Source organism: Castor canadensis, chromosome 1, assembly GCF_047511655.1.
Source record: "Castor canadensis chromosome 1, mCasCan1.hap1v2, whole genome shotgun sequence".
Lineage (NCBI taxonomy): Eukaryota > Metazoa > Chordata > Mammalia > Rodentia > Castoridae > Castor > Castor canadensis.
In genome coordinates this window covers 63,470,535-63,490,005 of record NC_133386.1, presented here as the reverse complement: position 1 = coordinate 63,490,005, position 19,471 = coordinate 63,470,535, and the positions used below count along the sequence as shown (strand labels likewise).

Sequence of the window (19,471 nt, the reverse complement as noted above, 5' to 3'; positions counted from 1 at the left end):
GAAATGTAAAACTTTAGATGCAGAGAACAAGCTTCGTGGTAATTACACTTGCCATTAAATGATAACATCCAATTGGTATCTAATCTTCAGGCTACAAATAAGCGTGTAATACTACAAATACACTCTAATTACATGGCTGTTTGTCCCCAGTAAAAGTAATAAGATGAACTACAAGCAGTGTTGCAAATTACAATGAAGAATTTTATTCTGACTGTAATGAAAGGTGCCAGGTGAAGCTTATAGCTTAATACCCTCCTTATTTCTATCTTCAGTAGCAATGATTTTGCTACTTAGTTCCAGATGTCAAAGTTTGTACTCTAATATTATTATCATTATTTGATACTGTTGTTACATAATGAGAGCTGACTTGATAGTCTACTGAAGTCTGCACAAATCATATTTTTTCTGATAGAGTTCTAATAAACTAATTTCTCCACCTTAAATCCTTGGGAGATAACTCTATCATCTCACTTCTATGCTTACTCATTTGTCTAAAGCCATAATTTTATTTTGGCCTCAACATAAAAGTGCATCATTTGATTGAATTTTTCTGTGTTTGAATTGAATGTTCAGGTGTTCAGTACATGGTATGTGACTTTAAACTGATCTTATCACATCTTGAATGAACTAAGTAACAGTAAATATTTTGAATGAATAAATGAGTGAATAAACAGTTGAATTGATTACAAATTCCAATTTATTTCCTATAAGTAAATGATGTTAAATATGTTCATCTGTTTTTCCATTCAGTTAATAAAAATTCTGATGTTTTTCTACATAGATTAGATGTACTATTTTATGAAGTCCTCTAATACTGGAGGAGATAAGACACAATGATTTGGTCTTAGTAAAACTCCTACTCTTCTGACTTTCAGGCTGTACATATTTGTTAATACCCATCAGGTAAACTAAGAGATATTGAAGAAAAACTAACATTAAGAATTAAGACAAAGGGTGAGGTGGAGGAAAGAGAAGAGGTTTCAAGTTTGCTAGTGATGATTTATGACCTTAGACACATGTTTCTGTGTGCTTCTTCTATGCTCTAGGAATGAACAGTTCTGAAGTCAATCACAATCACTCTGCACATTTTATTTTGTTACCTTAAAAATGATTTATTTCTAAAACAACAATAGTGGCTAGTGTTCACTGAGTACACCTTTTGGTATCTGTATCTACAGATGAAAAGGTAAGAGGTATGAAATGGCTTTCCCAGGATGGACAGCTGATAGAGAAGAGACTTGAATCCAGAGCCAACTGGAGGTACACCCTGAACCTCAACACCAGAGACCACACTCGCTCCTTCCAAACTCTGATTGTGTCATGCATCTCTTCAGCTAGGATTGCTTTTGCTTTTTCGGAATGACATAAGACCCTACTCAGATTCTCCCATTCCCACAAGATTCTTATGTTCCTTCCTCCGATCTTACACAGTTTGAGAACCCTACGCATACAGCACAACTCCAACTGAGTTCGGTTCAATTTTCTATTTAAAATACTTTTTCTGATAATTCTCCTTTAATGTCCCTACTTTTCCCAACCCTGCACTAAATCTAACACCTAACACACAGAAAGAGGCAGTAACTATTTGTTGATAGAGTGATATTCTGAGTTCTTAAAAGAGCTTCTAAAGCCTTGGTAAACCTTCAGCATTTAAATACAGTTATTTTGTAGCTGTTGTTGTAAACAGAAGTATATTAAATCCAGATATTTTAATAGAACTCATCTTACAAGCTAAAAAGCCACTTACTGCAGAAACTTCCAGATCCCAGAGTACGAATGGATGTGGCTTTACTTGATCCTCAGATCGTTTTCTCCCCAAGATCCTGCCTTTTCTGGAAATTAAAATGATTTGGATGTGTTGTCAGCTATCCTGGTAGATGATCCTCATCTTTCCTGAGACAAGGCAGGGGTGAATGCTATTTCCAGGCATGCAAGTGCATTAATAGAATTTTAGTCAAAACAACTCTCACAAGATAACCTGTCTTTTTTTTTTCATGGTACTGGGGCTTGAACTTAAGGCCTACATCTTGAGCCACTCAAGCAGCCTTTTTTTTTTTTTTTTTTTTTTGTGAAGGGTGTTTTCAAGATAAGCTCTCTCAGAACTGTCTCTGCCTTCTGAGTAGCTAGGATTTAGGCATGAGACATTGGTGCCCGGTCAAAATAGCCATGTTAAGGAAATATTTTGTTTATGTATTTATTTTTATTTGCTCTATTCTCTATCATACAAGAAAAAGATTTAAGGCTAACTGTTATAAAAAAAAATCTTATTTTGTGGTTGGTTACAAAAGAAAAACCTAAATTTTAAAAAAATGAAGAGGAAGAAAATTTCTCATGTCACCACATCTCCTTCAAGGTTTAAAAAGCAAAGACTAAGTAACATATAGTGTTTAGGTTTGGTCTTTTCAGAAACATTCAAAACCCTTTAAAGAATCTCTCTCTGTGTCTTGCTCTCTCTCTCTTTCCCCCTCTCTCTAATCTCTCTCTCTCTCTCACTTTCTCCCTCCTTTCATTTCCACCCCTTCCAAATATAAACACCATGTATTTGACTGGCTGCTGTATAACTAAATCTCGGTTTTGCTCACAATAGAAGCGCACTAACTCCCACCAACATCATGGGAATTCCATTTACTGTTAGGCTGTAGCTTTCCTGATTTCAGAATTTACTGATCCAAATTTTGTCTGTGTTGTATTTGTCTCTTCCTTCCCTCTCACATTTATCATCATTTTCTGCTTATATATTTGTCCATTTGTCTTTCTTTCCTTTAATTTCTGCTCCATGTTCCCCAGATAGAAAATGAAATATTAGGTTTGTCAAGCATATATCATTGTTTAAATGCCTGGAGATGATGGGTTAAACAGACCAATCAATGAAACAAACCTCCAGTGCATTGCAGGGGCTGCATGGGATGTTCCCTTTGGCTCTTTAAGACCTAACAAGTCAATAACCTATTAATATCATATTCTGCCAGTCACCTCTATACAATTCACATGTGACTTTTTAGGACAAGCCTTTATAGCTTCCATAAACTAAACAAGGAATGTTTGTAGCAAAATCCAAACTAAAAATTAGTCTGTAAGTAAACTGAAAACATGAAAAGAAAATAATTATAATTACATGACTATAATTATATGATCCACCACAATTATTACAGCTATACCATAAATATTATAAACACATTAAAGAATTCCAATGTTTAAGCAATGAATCCAGACTTTTCATTTTCTTCATCATATTACCACATGTAATATCCAAAGAGTTAAATGCCTACCATGTGGAAAATGTAAAATCCTTGCACATTAGGAAATTTACACTGAAAAGAGATGACTAAACAAAAGAATTTTGAGATTTTTTTTTTCCCCATCTTAAATACTGAAGGATCAAAAATTAATATTCTAAATATCACAAACATATATTTAGGAACAATTGTTTATTATGTATAAAGCAATGTTGTTTATCTGGGTGTCTGACAATCCTTTGTATTTATAAAATCATTTTGCACACATATAATATATTAGAGCTGGCATAACCTGAGTTGCAAATTAACAACTTACTTTCAGATGATTTACATCTGAATTTCTCTTATACGTTTGCTCTTGTTTCAAAAGTAAAAATAACATTGAAATATTTTAATATTCAAAAGTATCTCCAAGTATCAGCTCAGTGATTCCAAAACCGAGTTTACATCATTATACAATATACAAATAAAGAGTTCAGTCAGTCCAGTTTCTAGATATAAAATTCTTCACTCTGGTAAATATAAAGATCAGATGTGCTCTGTGACATTAGAATTCCTTAGTCTTTGGCATCACCTGTGCCATAGAGGATAACTCCTAAGGTTATGGTCAAAGGCTCAGTCTTGGAGTTGGGGAAATTTCATTTCAAATCTTGGCTCTATTTCTTGGAAGTTATGCTTTGTTTTTTTAATCTTCATGTATAAGATGGAGATATTAGCCTATATCTCAATGTGTTTGGTGAAAGTTAAATGAAATGCCATGTCATAAAGATTGTAAAGTGCATTGTTCATGATTCTAGGTACAGAGTCAGCATTTCATAAATGGAAGAGACCCTAGCCATGCAAAGACTCTGGGTATAATTTGCTCAAATATCCTTACCTCCTAAATATCCCTTATATATCCTGAGCTCATTCATCCATCTTACCATAGGGTTGTCTTTTGATCTAGGCATTGTATAATTCTTAAAGAAACCCAAGATCTACTTTTCTTTTCTTTTTATTGGCACTTTAAGCTATATCATACTGGTAGTAATACAAATGAAGGATCATCTACTACTGTAGATTATACCGAGGCAAACAGTGAGAATATGATTCATCTGTGGGAATGGATTCTGATTTGAAGAAAAGAATCCTAATGGGTACAACCCCACAGATTACAAGACAGACAGGTAGTTATTTTTCAACCTATATGGTATTTCTGTAGCAGCTTTCCTTAGTACCTTCTATAATTCTCATTCATTCAACAAACATTTATTGAGCACCTACCATATTCAGTACTGTGAAATAGGCTAGAAGTTTAACAGAAAGCTAATGTTCCTTACTCTACACAGAGTTCTTGCTCTTTCATTCTCCAGCACGCTGCCAATGCATTAGTTTTCTCACCAATTAAGTTTTTGTTCAACAGTTCCATCAATAGCATGAATTGGAATTAAAAATAACAAACATTCATTATCTGATCTCTGTTTTTGTTTTCTTTTTCGACTACTTTCCAAATCTGCCACAGCCTCTGACCTAGCCAACGTAAACTACTTGAAGTTTCGTGTTTTCCCACTCTGGCTAAAACACAATTCTCAATTTTGACTGCACTTTAGGCAGATTTAAAATTCCTTATGTCCAAGATGCAACCCAGCCAAATCATGTCAGAATCTCAAGAGGAAGACCAGAGCATCAGCTAAAATTTAACATCCCCAGGTAAATCCAATAGGTACATAAGCTTAGAACATTCTGCTCCTAAGTCTTAACTTTGCAGATCTCATACTTCTTGCCTGACTCCTACGTGTTATAGCAAGACAAAGCTCAGCTGTTCTTTCTTCCTACGGAATCTTTTGTGGATTCAACCAACTGTACACAATGACTTAGGTGCAGAGTAGTTTCTTTTAATTTCTATTGCTGAATAACAAATAACTGCATACTTAAAAGCTTAAGACAATGCAATTTAATAGCGCACAGTCCTATATGTCAGATATACAAACACAGCATGATTGGGTCTTCACAAAACTGAAATCAAGATCTCAACTGTCTATGTCTTCATCTGGAATCTTAATTATAATGAGGTCCATTTCCAAGTTCCCTCAGCTTGGTGACAGTTCTTTTCTCACAATTATAGGACCATGGTTCCTGTTGTCTTGTGAGCTGGAGCAGAAGCTGGTGCTATCACCTTCTGAAGGCTGATCTCTACGTAGCTTTCTCCCTAGACCCTCTCACACCTACAATGTCTCTGACTTCAGGAAGGCCCAATCCCTATGGGCTCATGTGATTAAATCAGACCCACCTAGAAAATCTGCCCGTTCACTAACTTTAAATTAGACTAGCTAGTAACTTATTCATGAGATTGCTATCCCTTCATATTTACTGGTTCTGCCAACAGTCAAATGGAAGGGCTTTTATAAGCTGTGTACATCAGAAAGTAGGAACATTGAAGCCATCTTAGAATTCTCTTTACCAAGCAACCTTCTATGATTCCCAAAAGGCCTCTGTTTCCCCCAGCCCTTATCACAATGTATTATTCCTATTTCCCTTTCTGACTTTCAATGCACATTGAATCTTAGGAGGGCAGAATTCGGGCCATATTCATACTTGTCTTCTCAACACAGAACTCAAAGCCTAGAATAGGTTCCAGAGTTTCACTAAAGACTTACCAAATAATCCTGCCATGCATATGCATAAATTAGATTTTTTCCATATTAGAAAATACAGCAAGCACAAACTTGGATAAAAGCCTGATCTAGGGTCTTAAGAAAGTTGCAACTAAGTCAGTAATTTCAAAAATTAAGAAAAGGTGACTTCAAAAACAAGCTAATAAACATAACAGTATTTTTTTACTTTGAAGATTTTTTAATTAATTTCATTGTTTATAAAATCATTGTTCTAAATTATGTATGTTTTTTTCATGCTTTGTCTTTGAACCCAAAGAGTCCTTTTCCATTTTGCATCTTTATTTTGACAGCTTGAGAAGTCAGTCTTTCCTCTATTGGCCCACCTGCTAAATGCATCATTCATATGATATACAATATGCATGCAAATCAACAGTAATTAATTGATGTTTATATAATGATCAGGGGAATAACTGTTAATGCATCTCTTCTGCCTTGAAGGTGCTTAACACAGAGCAGAATAGTGACTGTGACAATTACATTGCAATTTTACCACCACTGACCCCTGACTTTGAATAAGTCATGTAACCTTCATTATCATCAGTTTATTCATGCTTAAAGTGGAGATAGCAATACCTTTTGAATGTGTGTGGAACAAGTTGAAATAAGTTATAACAGAAAGCTGAGACAGAATAAATACGATGATTTGATAAAATTCCAACAATTTACCCTATCCTATTCCACCCAACATTGAAAGATCCAGTGGGGAGACGGGAAAAATAAATTATATACTTTCCCCTCTTTTTATGGGAACTAACTGAGAGAACATCTATATACATATAATTTTAACCTAAAGATAAAATTTCAAATTCAAACTTTATTCTGAGGTACATTGTTGACAAGGTCTGAAAAACAGGAGAATGAGAAAAGGGTAACTGAAACTACTTCATATAAAGTTAAATAGGATAAATTATTTCCAGTTATATGGCAGCTAGGAAAATCTTCCTAGGCCAGCACTGTCCAATGGAAATATAATGCAAGCCATATATGTACATTAAGCTTTTGAGAAGCCACATTGAAAATAGCAAAAACAAGTAGGTGAAATTAATTTTATAAATTAATAAATTTAATTTATTCTCATAGTTTCAAAATATTATTTCAACGTGTAGTCCAAATAAAAGTGTTAATACTGTTTGACTTTAATGTTAAATGTTCAAAATCTTACATGTATCTGTGTTTTACATTTATGGGATAGCTCAACAACCACATGACACATCTTCAAGTGTGTATTTGTGTATGTGTATTTATATCAGTGTATATCAGTGCATGTACACACGGAAAACAAAGGACATACTTTCCCTTCACAGAACTAGAAGGGGGTCTACTCTTAGACCTCCAAGTTCACCTTGAATCTTTTTTGTTGAACTTGATTGTTTTTACTTTTCATATTCATTTTCTCACCCTCTGTCTTTCCCCCTACTAACTGCACTAGCTTTGTTCTGGTGGTGAAGTGGACAATTTTAAAGAAGAGAAGTAAATTATGGCCCTCCTCATGTCATCCCTCTGTTGAAAATGGACTATCAATTTGAAGGAGAATGTAGTCCTCCACTCCAAAAGTGAGTAGCTTCAAGAATCAGAAACCCAAGGCAAGCCTAGCAATGACGGAAAAAAGAAACCAAAAGCAGAGGTGGCCACAGGGCAGAAGTACTCCCTTTTCTCATACACATTATAAGACTTTCAAGTGGAGGCAGGCACAGGGTATATCTTCTTTTATTATTGACTTAAAAAGCAATTTATTTACTTTTATCAATGAAAGAAGGAAGATTGCTTAAATGGATGGACTAAGAATCTGATTTTTCCTAGTGATAAGCCAAAATTCTTATCCTAACTGTGCCACGACAACTTTTGGGATAATGTCTGAGTTAATAGAACAGTTTCTGCAGAAAATAGAGATGTCAGGTGGTCTAGAAACTATTTGAAGGGCAGATTTCTCTGCCCAAAATATCTGCCCTAAATCCTGAGTAGCAATTTTTTAAATCTTTCCCAGTGTAGAACCACACATACGCACAGATACACACGTACATGTGAACATGTATATGCACATCCCCAATAAGAAAAAGAGACAGAGAAATGTTACTGTGAATTAGGCAATTTAGCAAATGTTGACTTTTTTAGGCTACTGAGTTTCCATATCCTCAACTAGAGCAATGTTAATAACCCCCTAGTGATCCAATTAAAAAGAGAATGAATGCACTATGCAAAAACCAAACCAAAAAACATGCTTCTTTAGCCATCCTGATCTGACCCTGTGGGAAATATGTTCCCCTGAATGCACATGCAGTTTCAATCAATAATCCAACCCAGAAATAATTCAACATGATATTTGATAAACTTTGTAGGTGTGTGTATGTGAATACACACACATGCAAACATAAGCATACTCTTCACATGTAAAGAAGAAACTGCTCACCTCATGCTGACTGTAACTGGCACGTTCAGATGCCATGCAAAAAGGCCACCAATGGGCCAAGTGTCCTGTCCTCATGAAAACACCATCCTTTCATCTTCAGCTACAGCTGCTATTTTTCAGTGCCTAAAGAGACAGGACTATTCAAAGACAAAGCTACTCTTAGACTTAAGAGTCTCAAGAAAGAACCGTTTCAATGTAGAAAAGGTATTTGAGAAGATGATGGATCAGAAAGAAGCTCCATTTATGCAGCTTTTTAAGGTAAACATAATTAATAATCTTAGTCATAATTAATGCAAAAAAGCTCATCCTTGTAGACAGATAAAGGCTAAAATATTTTACTAGTAATCAAATAGCTATTCTATCTAATGAATTATGTCACTGCATTGTCTGAAAAAAAAAAAAGGAGATGAAAAAATCTGTGATCCACTCTGAAGACATTTAGGGATAAATTTGAGGTTCCAGTTCACTGAACATATCTGTAAAGTTTGTTATAACTCCAAAGTTGGCAGTTTAAATTGGCTTCTTCCTGAAGATTGGAGTTTGTAAATTGCATAGAAATGGAGAAAGGGACATTGATTCTCAACAAAAATGATCTCAATTTCAAAGAAACTAGTTCAAAACTTGAATTATTCTATCTGATAGAAGTTACCCATACAAAAAGCTAGTGTGAAGCGTGACAATTGCAGGTCATGTGTGCTCTCTGCCAAAGTATTTCTCAGATTCTTTCTGCTAAATAGTCATTTTTAGTCTCATCTATGTTTCTGTTCTATGCAAGAACTGTGCTTCCTGTGCTTTAAAATAAGAATGTTTAAAATGTCAAGAATATTTTCAGGTCAACACATTAACTGACTTTTAAAATTCTACTTTCACTTTTTTTTTCAATATAGGCAAAACCCAAAAACATTAACCAATTTATATAACGCACAGTTAATGACTATTAAGTCTGTCCATTTTATGAGTCCAAATAAATATCCTTTTTATAGTAAATATATATGCTTAAATAATAGATCTTTATGAAGAGCAGCTTTTGAAAATAAAAAAGAAGGCAACTCTAGAAATATTTAAAATTCTACTACCAAGACATTAATGCACCTAATTTTAAGAATTGCCTTATTTCATCAAAGAATAACCAGGGAAATTGTTAAAAAATAAGAGGGTTATCTAATCTACTTTAGCAGTTAGTAATAATAAACATACTATAACTCTCCCACCTTAAGAAGATCTTGGTATTCTTATTGATTTGCAGTTAGAATCTCCATTCTCTATTTTCCAATATCTATTACCTGTATTTCATGGTTTTCACTTTTTTGTTGTCATTGTAGCTTTCCTTTTTTAAAGGAAAACTCTTTCAAGAACTCATTAAAAATAATCTTGGCTACTTCTGAGGTCATCTAGTCTCCAAAATTACCATTTCCTGCCACCACTGTAGGGTAGACGCACCTAAGCAATATGCCTCATGTTCTAAATACTGTACAGGAGTCAGTGTGGAACAGCAAAAGTGTTAGAGTAGCAAGCCATCAACACTACCGGTGCTGACCAGAAAATTCAGTTCCCACGTGATCAGTAGCAACACAATCAAACGTCATTGCTGGTCCAGGCAACTCATTAGCCTTTCCTCACTTCATATGATTAGGCCTGGTGCATCTATCTTATTTATCCCTAAAGTTCATTCAAGCCCATGTAATGGGTTGATTTAGGAAATAACAACAACTAGTAGATGGTCATCTATTGGATCAGGGCAGGGAGAAAGAAGCAGAAACACCCTCCACATGACTAGGGGACAGGATGAAATGTGGTACAGTCACATTGCACTGGAGTCAACAACATCACAGTGGCTGAAAGTAGACCCAGAACCTTCAAGTTTATGAGTACAGAGAGGAAAATGAAGGTTACAAAATAGTAAGCCTGTACAAATGTACCTACCCACATTCAGACATCATCCACCAGTGAGATCTGTGATTCTTTTTCTCTTTCCTGCTCCATTCCAAGTCCAGCAAAGTTACAGAATGTAGAAACATCCAAGACATCTTCATCTCCTTCACACATCATTACACACTTCATCATTAAACACAAAGAGGGATTCTAGTCTGTGCCACCTACTCCCACTTATCAAAAATCAGGAAAGCTGGATATGGTGGTCCATGCCTATAGTCCCATCTATTGAGGGCAGGGAATTGGAAGGAAGATTGCAATCCCAGGCCAGCCTTGGGAAAAAAAAAAAAAAAAAAACATGAGACCCTATCCAAAAAATAATCTAAGCCAAAAAAGAACTGGAGGCATTGCTAAAGTGGATAATAGCGCCTGCCTTGGAAGAGCAAGGCTCTGAGTTTGAACTCCAGAACCCCCCAAAAGTAAGGGGAGAGAGACAAAGAAGGAGGAACTCAGTTGGTAAAAAAAAATCATCAATCCAACTTGAAGACAAGATTAAAATTTAAGTAGACCAGTCTAGACTATTCAACTGTTCATTGTTGCTTTTATTACTCTGAGTGATTTACCATATTTGAAATTTCCCTTTTTCAGAGAAATCATCTATTATCCTAGCAGGTCACAATGCAGAATAAAGATGCACCTCACATTACCCTAAATTTTTATTTTTCCAAGCCATTATATTTTAAATCACTTCCAGAACTTTCTACCTATAGGAACTCTTGGAGATGCCAAGCAAATGAGTCGTTTTCCTTTAGAATGTACAGAGATGCTGAGGCATAGAGTGGATTTGTCTAAGAATCCCTCCTGAGGTCATAGATAATGGAGCCATGAACCTTGCTTCTGTGTCTTTCACTATACATAAATTCCTCTAGTAACTCAGTAGCAAGTCCTTTTATAAAGGCAGAATCCTTTGTAAATGTGGATTACCACCTCTGAGTTCATGCTTTGCCTCTATTCAGAATTTTGAATTGGAGTGTTCTTCAACTAGTGTATTTTGCTCTATTTTGATAATCAGAAGACTTGGTTTCCTATTTGTTACTTCTCTACTTACTATCTTTAATACACAAGTAGCACATTTCTGACCCATGACAATTGTTTGACTGCAAAGCACTTGACTTCTATTAGAAGTACAGGCCTACTTACCTGTTAGGTTTTGTTCACTAGTTTGCTGAGACTCTGAAAATGCTACTTCAATAATGCAAACCTATATATTTTAGGTTTTTACTTCTTTTTACAACAGCACTTCAAAACTAACCTCCCACACCATGTGCACCTATTGAGTCTGATCTGTTCCAGTTTGGTTTCACACATATACTAGTTCTGGTTAGCTTAAATCTTCTAATACAAAGCAGTAAGAAAGAGTATATAATATTTCAAGAGGTTTCCCACTATATTTGCGGAAAAATGTGTAAAGATTAAATGTCCATCCCTTGTTGTGATGGCTAATCTTGATTATCAACTTGATTAGACTGAGAATTGCCTGGGAGGAGAGAATTAACTATAAGAAAAGACCTACCCCCAATATGAATATCGGTGGTACCGCCCCATACTCTGGGATCTTGATGGAATAAAAGGGAAAGGGAAAAAGGAAGAAAGAATGCTAAAGCAAGCATATTCTTTCTCTCTCTTTCTCTCTCTCTCTCTCTCTCTTTAATCTTCATCTCTCTGTCTCTCAGTCTCTCTGTCTCTCTCTCTCTGATTCTCATGATATAAGATGTTCTGCTCTACCACACCCTCCTCCCTCACCATCATGATAGACTGAAACTTGTGAAAGTATGAGCCAAAATAAATCTTTCTTCCTTTAAGTTGCTTCTTCAGGTATTTATCAGAACAAGGGAAATGTGACTGACACACTTGAGAATGAATGGTACTACCACGCTATGAAATAATATGTATCTAGCTGTTACAAATGATGTGTGTTGGGTCTGCATCTAACCATGAGGATAATAAAGGCAGGTTAAAATCAAGTTAAAGTGAAACCAAGTTTCCAAGAAAAAATACACAATACAGCATCATGGTTGCATAAGCAGCACAAAAATAGTCTGAAAAGTCACACCAAGATTTTTAAAGTTGGCATAATTGAATCTACAAAAGAGGGAGGGATGATAACTTTTTCATTATTCCCTTTGTCACCTTTTCTTATGTTAAAACTGACATGCATGGGGCCCCTGGTGGCTCACACTTGTAATCATTGTACTTGAGAGGCTGAGATCAGGAGGATCAGGGTTGCAGGTGAGCCCTGGCAAAAATGTTTGCAAGGTCCCATTTCAACGAAGAAAAGCTGGGTGTGGTGGCACGTGCCTGTCATCCTGGCTATTATGGGAAGCATAAAATAGGAGGCTCATGCTCCAGGCCATCCTGGGCAAAAAGTGAGACCCTAACTCCAAAATAACCAGAGCAAAAAAAGGCTGGGGTGTGGCTCAAGTAGTGAACACCTAGCAAGCACAAAGCCCTTGAGTTCAAACCCCAGTACCACCAAGAAAAAGAGATATGTATTACTTTTACTATAAAATAAAAAATAAATACAATTTAAAAGAAAAATAATTGTCTTATACTTTCAATCTATAAAATCCCAAAGTATGAGTTTGGCCGACTTAGAGATGAGAATTTTGATTGCTCTATTGATAACATCCCAAATGTCATACTTAAGTGAAGGCAACCTTAAATTTTATGCTAATTTTTGTCTTGAACATTCTTGGGAATGCCTGCATACTGCAGCTTTCAATACAAGGAAGACATTTTGATACCACCTAAGTATTTCTCAACTCCCGTTCTTAGACACTTTTCTCCATGACAGGAAAAATCAGAAGCTTATAAATCATAACCAGGATGTGCTAAGAAAATTTTTGTTCTTGGTTTTCTCTGCCAATTATCTGTCCATTGACAAAGAATTAAAAAACAGTATAAGTGATGTGACATTTTAGGAGCAAGAAAAATAACAGGCAAGGCTGTAGTGGGCTGCCAGGTGCACAGCTACTTTGCACCTTTATATTCTTGTCATGAAGTCAAGTTATGACACTACGTTTTGCTGTAAGAGTCTTCTTCCTCTTTTGCCTTCTGATTCCCAAAAATTACTCTGTGATGATTCTCTCTCTTCCACCCCACTGTGTATCCCCCACACCTCCTCAATTCTCCATTCTTCCCTGTCACACAGAGACACAAAAGTCTAGTTATTTCTCTTCCTCCCTCACTGAACTACAAAACATTTTTTATTCTTAAAAAATTCAAAGCATTTTTTAAAATTTTCAGCCACAGTGTAGGGCATTCTGTACTTACAACATTATGCTTCCCTAGAATTCTGAGACTTAATGGTACTCCAAAAATATAAATCCAGCAACCATTTTCTTCAGGAAGATTGGGACAAATTTTAGACAGTCACTGAATCAGAAGAATGCAACTTTAAACATAATCAAGTTGAATGAAATCCTCCCTTGCCTAATATTCATTTTGTTTATATATTAATGTCACCTTGCCCTATTCCAGAAAAATATCTTTGCTCTTTTCCCTTTCTTGGCTAGGATAATCATACATGACTCATTAGTATGTCAATCTTTTACATCAGATTGTCACAGGACCCAGACTTGATTCAGATGCTTTCTCCCCTACTATCAGCACCTAGTCCTTTCTTTCTTTTATCCTTTTGATTTCCCCACGTGTCCTCTATTCCATTCTCTCACAAAGGTCTCTGTTTCTTCTTTCTGAGGCAGCACCATCAATGATGTCTTTTAACAGGCTGAGGGTTCTGGTAGACAACAAAGACTTGATGTTGTGGAAAGGAAGCCTTTACACACAGAGACGGCTGTATTCATGGAAACGGCATGAAGTCCAAGCCAGTGAATTTTAATTTTATTTACGTTAATGGGAGAAGGTTATAATATGAAGTCATGTTTCCTTTACCAAAGGTCCCTTCCAAAATGCTGGTAGACATTATCACAAATATGCTATCCATTCACCCTCAGACTACCTCTTTAAAAGTCTTCAAACATTTTATATAAAACTATCTCAAAAGTAATAAACAAACAAATATAAAATAATTATACTTATTGAAGAGATCCTTAGTGATGCTGGAGAGGAGAGCAGAGGAGGAGTCGCTGGGCCCATGAGAGCTCGGATGCCTGCAGAATTTGGTGAGGCAGGGAGTCAGAGCATATTCTTCACCCAGCTGCTTGTCCTCTAATGCCCACTCTCTCAGCCCTCTCAATATTGCTGAGGCTCCTGAGACAAGGAACAGGAGAAGCCACAGTGCTAAGCCTGGAACGTTTCTAACATACCTAGCAGGTAAGTCAAGGAACTCCCTATTTCACCCTTGTGTCACTAAACGCATAAGAATAGAATCTTGGGCTGGTGAAATGGCTCAAGTGGTAGAGCGCCTCCTTAGCACTTGTGAAGCCCTGAATTCAAACCCCAGTACAACCAAAAAAAAAAAAAAAAGAATCTTGTTCCTTTGTGCTTTTAACAACAAAAAAGTATAGAATAAATTATGTATATTTAATTCAAGAATTATCCTTTTCCTTCATATGATTATATTATATGTTTAAAACTAGAAATATGTTTTTAAAAGTCTTCACTGGGGGGGTTGGGTTGGCATGGCAGCTTTTGCTTATTGTCCCAGCTACTCAGGAAGCATAGCATCCTGAACTCAGGTTCAGGATGGCCTTGGCAAAAACCATTAGACCCTATCTGAAAAATAATCTAAAGCGAAAGGAATGAAGGTTTTGCTCAAGTTGTAGAGTGCTTACCCAGCAAGTGCAAGGTCCTGAGTTCAAACCCCATACCACCAAGAAGAATTTTCATAAGATAATTATTCATATGAGTCACAGTGAAAGTATGCTATCATGTGAGCAGTATAATCTTCCTCTAGCACAGATGTAAGAGAGATGTGAAGTGTTGATAAGCCATATTTGGTGAATGGTTCCTGAGTATGTGGGCCAATCTCAGTCAATTAGGGGCTATTCATTAAGGTCCAAAAAAGTGCTGCCTGTATAGCAAATTGATATTGGCACAGACCTCTTTCAGGTTTCACAGCAGGACCTATTCTTTGCCAAATGTATCACAGTTGAGAGTTTGTGGCCTATTAACTGTATCTATTACCTCTTTGAAATTCTCTCCATTTTCAATAAACTCTAATTTCCCAATAATTTTAGAAAACAAAATAATAGTCTAATTCATTAACTAGTAACTTTTAGAAAATTGGATATCCATATGTTAGTACACAATTTGGTAAACTTGAAATGCTTGCTACAATTACAGCCATAGTATATACCCTTCTGCACTGTCAATTTTCTTATTTTCATGCCTCTGTCACCCTTTTATGAAGCCAAGAGGAAAAGTTTGAGCTAATGCAGGAGGAAGCTAGAATTAAGTTTGGATCTGTACTCTAACTTTTTTTTTTTTTTGGCTTTATTTGCTCTTCTCTTTTATATCCTCTCTGGCTTCCTCTCTTTGTCTCTTCTTTCCATAGTAGTTATCATCACTCTCAAGTCTGTACTGTCACTATAAAATAGAATCTGTCATAGTAGGTTACTAGACATCAGGGGCAAGACAACAAAGGTATACCATGCCTTCTCTGCCCTCCAGGAGATAGTATCTCCATCAGACTAAGCATATCCACTTCTTTCATGTCCTTATTTCTTTACTCTCCAAACATTTATTGAGCACTTATTGTAAGTAATGTCTGTGCTAGATGATAAAAAGGACAGAGTTTCCTCTAAAAACAACCAAAATAAAGTAACTAAGCCAATATAATAATCAATAAATGTCTCATAGATCAGAAGTGTTAGGGAAATCCACAAAAAAACAGATTTCAAACTAAAGGAATCATAGAAGCTAAATGCAGTCTTAACTCCACGAATATTGAAATCTGCTCCATATAAATTTGAATGACTCTGTGCCCCTTCTTTATCACATATCAGATTGCAAACATATTTTTATGGTTGGTTAGGAATTGAGGATAAAGAACTTGAAAGCATGACCTGTGTTTAAGTCCTAACTTTATTTACTCAGGATTAAGTTGAGTAGATAATATCATTGAATATTTTAAATTGTATCATAGATGTATTATTTGTTCCTAAAATGCTAAGAGTTTTTGCTAGATTTATTATTTATTCAAAAATAATATTTACTGGCTTTTGAAAAATAGAACTATTGAGGGAAGAGGTAATACCAACATTTTCAGAAGTCTCTGCAGTACAAGAAAACTAAAGATCCTGTATTTATAATAATTAGAAGACCCAGTAAAGGAACTCACACTGTGAATTTACTCCATAACGTTTTTCTTTCTCACAGGTAGGTAGAAGACCAAGTTAAATGGCACATTCTGGAATATCACTAAATCTTTATACATTTGACCAGAGTGATATTGGCAGACATTATGTCCTTGTTGTAAAGGTATGTTGTAGGTTTTTTTGTTTTTACTTTTGTTTTGTTTTGTTTTGTTTTTGCAATTCTGACTCAGCTTCCTCACCATATATTTTTTAAAGTCCTTGTATAGTTTTCAGTCAAGTTATTTACCATGTAAAACCTGGAGGGCATTCAGACTGGACGGAGTCCATTTTAAAGTGATTGTTCTAGTATTTGGCACATCCGGATGTTTATCATCTGTTGCTCTTACTTTATAGTCAAAGGATTTGGATATGATACCTTTAAAAGAAAAAAAATCCTGGGTATTGTGTAACACAGCACCATTTCATTGTGATGCAGAACGCATAGCTTCAAATGTTTGCCACACTCTCCAGCCAGCTCCTTTCACACCAAAAATAGACATAGGGCCAATGTGAATGCATATTTTTTTCCAGCTCTACTAATCTTGCAGCTGACACCTTAGCAAACAATCAAGCATTCAAGAAAGTTTGCAAAATTTAAGGCCAAATGGCCAACCACTCCCTCCTAATAATCTCAAAGTCATATATTTTGCCAAAAATTGCACCAAGGAAAATGGTCACTTAAAAGGAAAAATTTCAATTATTATTCAGCAGCAGAACCACCTGGATCAACCTAGGCTGGCAACTTAATTTATCTAAACTCTTTTGTTTTTGCCATTGTTATTATTATTAGAAGCCAAAACATTTTGGGAATCCTTATAGAGTTTCATCTGAAATCCTTATCATTCATAAAACACTATATATTTATTTTAAAGAGATTTGTAAAAGCTACAATGAATCCCCACAGAGCTTTCTTTATGAGACTATAGGGAAGATTTTTATACATGAGAGGTTCTCTTTCAGTTCTGGAATTTTGATTCCTAAGGGGTTATAAAAAGATTGTCACCAAATCCCCGCTGAGGAAAAGGGAAGAAAGATTTATTTCCCTACTGCTTTTTTTTTCATGGTCTTAATGCAAACTAAGAGTGTGGCACAGAAGTGGTTTTCTAGACTACAACCTGGCCAGCCCTCACCACCAGATTGTAGCCTCTCACACTGACCTTTGTGGTCTTAAAGGTCATTGATGTGGCCCTTTGGGGAAACCGTTCCTCCTGGCATTTCTCTCACATGGTGAGCTAACTGACAATTCTCACCTCTGCAATACTGAACTGCATACATACCCACCTCTGCCCTCAGTCACTTCACCACTGTTTGTGATTACGGCAAAGTCAACCAAAGACACTCCATCATTTCTGACAATTCCTCAATGCTTTCCCTGCCCCTTGCATAAAAGTAAAACTGACTATTTAAGAATTATTGCTCCAACCTAAAACAGGTTTCCACCAACCAGATTTACTCAACATCAAAATCACAGTAGGTATGTAAAGCACTTTCTAGATATCCCTGTGCACATGGGTGTATCCCTGTGTAAAGTGCCTACTATGTTTTCATCACTTTCACCATTTCAAACATGCCTTTGCTCCTATGCTCAAACAGGCCCTCTTTCCTGTCCTTTAGAGCTCAGGACATGGCCTAGAAAGTTCTTTCTCTTCTGCTCACATCTCTGATATCTTCTCAGAATTTCTGCAGAATTTTTCCAAGCAAATTATAAGACAGGACAAAAATTATAAGGCAGTTTTTATTACTATGGCTGCCAAAGTATATTTTTTTGGTATCTCAGAGAAGTTTACTAATATTTTCTGAAAGCTATAACCTGGATGGAAGAACAAACACATGGATTCAAAACTGATGATTTTACAGTGGCCCTAAAATTTTCAGATAGAAATTACACAAAACCATTTGATATGATAAGGGAGGTACCTTCTGGGTCTTCATTTTCTGGAGTGTGTATTCCTAACAAAACATTCTTCAATCCTGAGTCCTCTGTTTCTGTGGTCTTGGGAAAGTCGGTTTTTCTATCCTTTCAAGTTTGCCTTTTTTGGGAAAAGAGAATTAAAATATACCTTTCCTAGAAATGTGACACACTAAGGTTTGGGAGAAAAATTGAAATAATGAAAATCAGGCAAATAAAATGCTCATTATTATTTTCAGAAGTTGTTTCAACAGAAACAAGATTGACTTATTCTTTTTGGATTGACTTTATTCTTGGACTACTTGTCTACCAAAATTCAGTGTTCTCAGTCTTTCCAAGGGAGTCTGAATCTCTGTCAGTTGCTTCACTCTCTTTCACATAGTCATGGGGAGATAGCCTGCTACAGGCAATCTAGCTGTTGCCAATGCATTAAGCAATTTTATCTTTTTAAATCATTCTCTACATTCTGCATGTAACAATTTATTATTATTTTTCCACAGAATACTTACAGAGCTCTAATGGCATTAGATACCCAACATTCAATAGGTTGGACGGCACTTGGTGGCACTGGCCTCTAGTATTCAGTGAGAATACTATTTGGTTCTTTTTCATTTTAATTGCTGGAATGGCTGTGGATATAAGTTGCTCCACACAAAAGGGTGACAAATAATGATGAAAGACACCAGAGTGCTCTCATGTGTGGCTTCGTCAAGAAGGAGAAAAGAGATTATTGCAGCTGAACTGATCACATGGAATTTGCTGGGCCTTCATTTACCCACCATCCCCACCCCCCTCGCCACCATGTCCCTCTGCTAAAATGCAGTTCTTAAGGTCTGTGAATGATGTAGTTGAATAACACACAAAAATTGATCCTATTAACAATGATCTTTAGAATGTTCAAGGACGTAATGCCGCTTTTGTGAGGTTCCAACATAAGCATTTTCAAATCCTTAAGGGACTAAATTGTTTCTGGTTCTGTCGTTTCATTCCTAGGGAACTGTTACCTCAAAACAAAGCTTTTCTGGGGGTTGGGGGGGCGAGGAGGCACAAAACTCTTCAGTTAACTCAGTGCT

General features: G+C 36.0%; 1 long non-coding RNA gene across 2 annotated transcripts in view; it reads right to left on the bottom strand.

The window, feature by feature from the left end:
• Positions 1 to 19,471, bottom strand: part of LOC141420755 (uncharacterized) — a 109,807-nt gene that overhangs the window by 66,911 nt on the left and 23,425 nt on the right. For both annotated transcript variants that reach the window (XR_012445324.1, XR_012445325.1), the window contains exon 4: positions 1,748 to 1,832. This is a non-coding gene — a long non-coding RNA (uncharacterized lncRNA). The remainder of the gene's footprint in view (positions 1 to 1,747; positions 1,833 to 19,471) is intronic.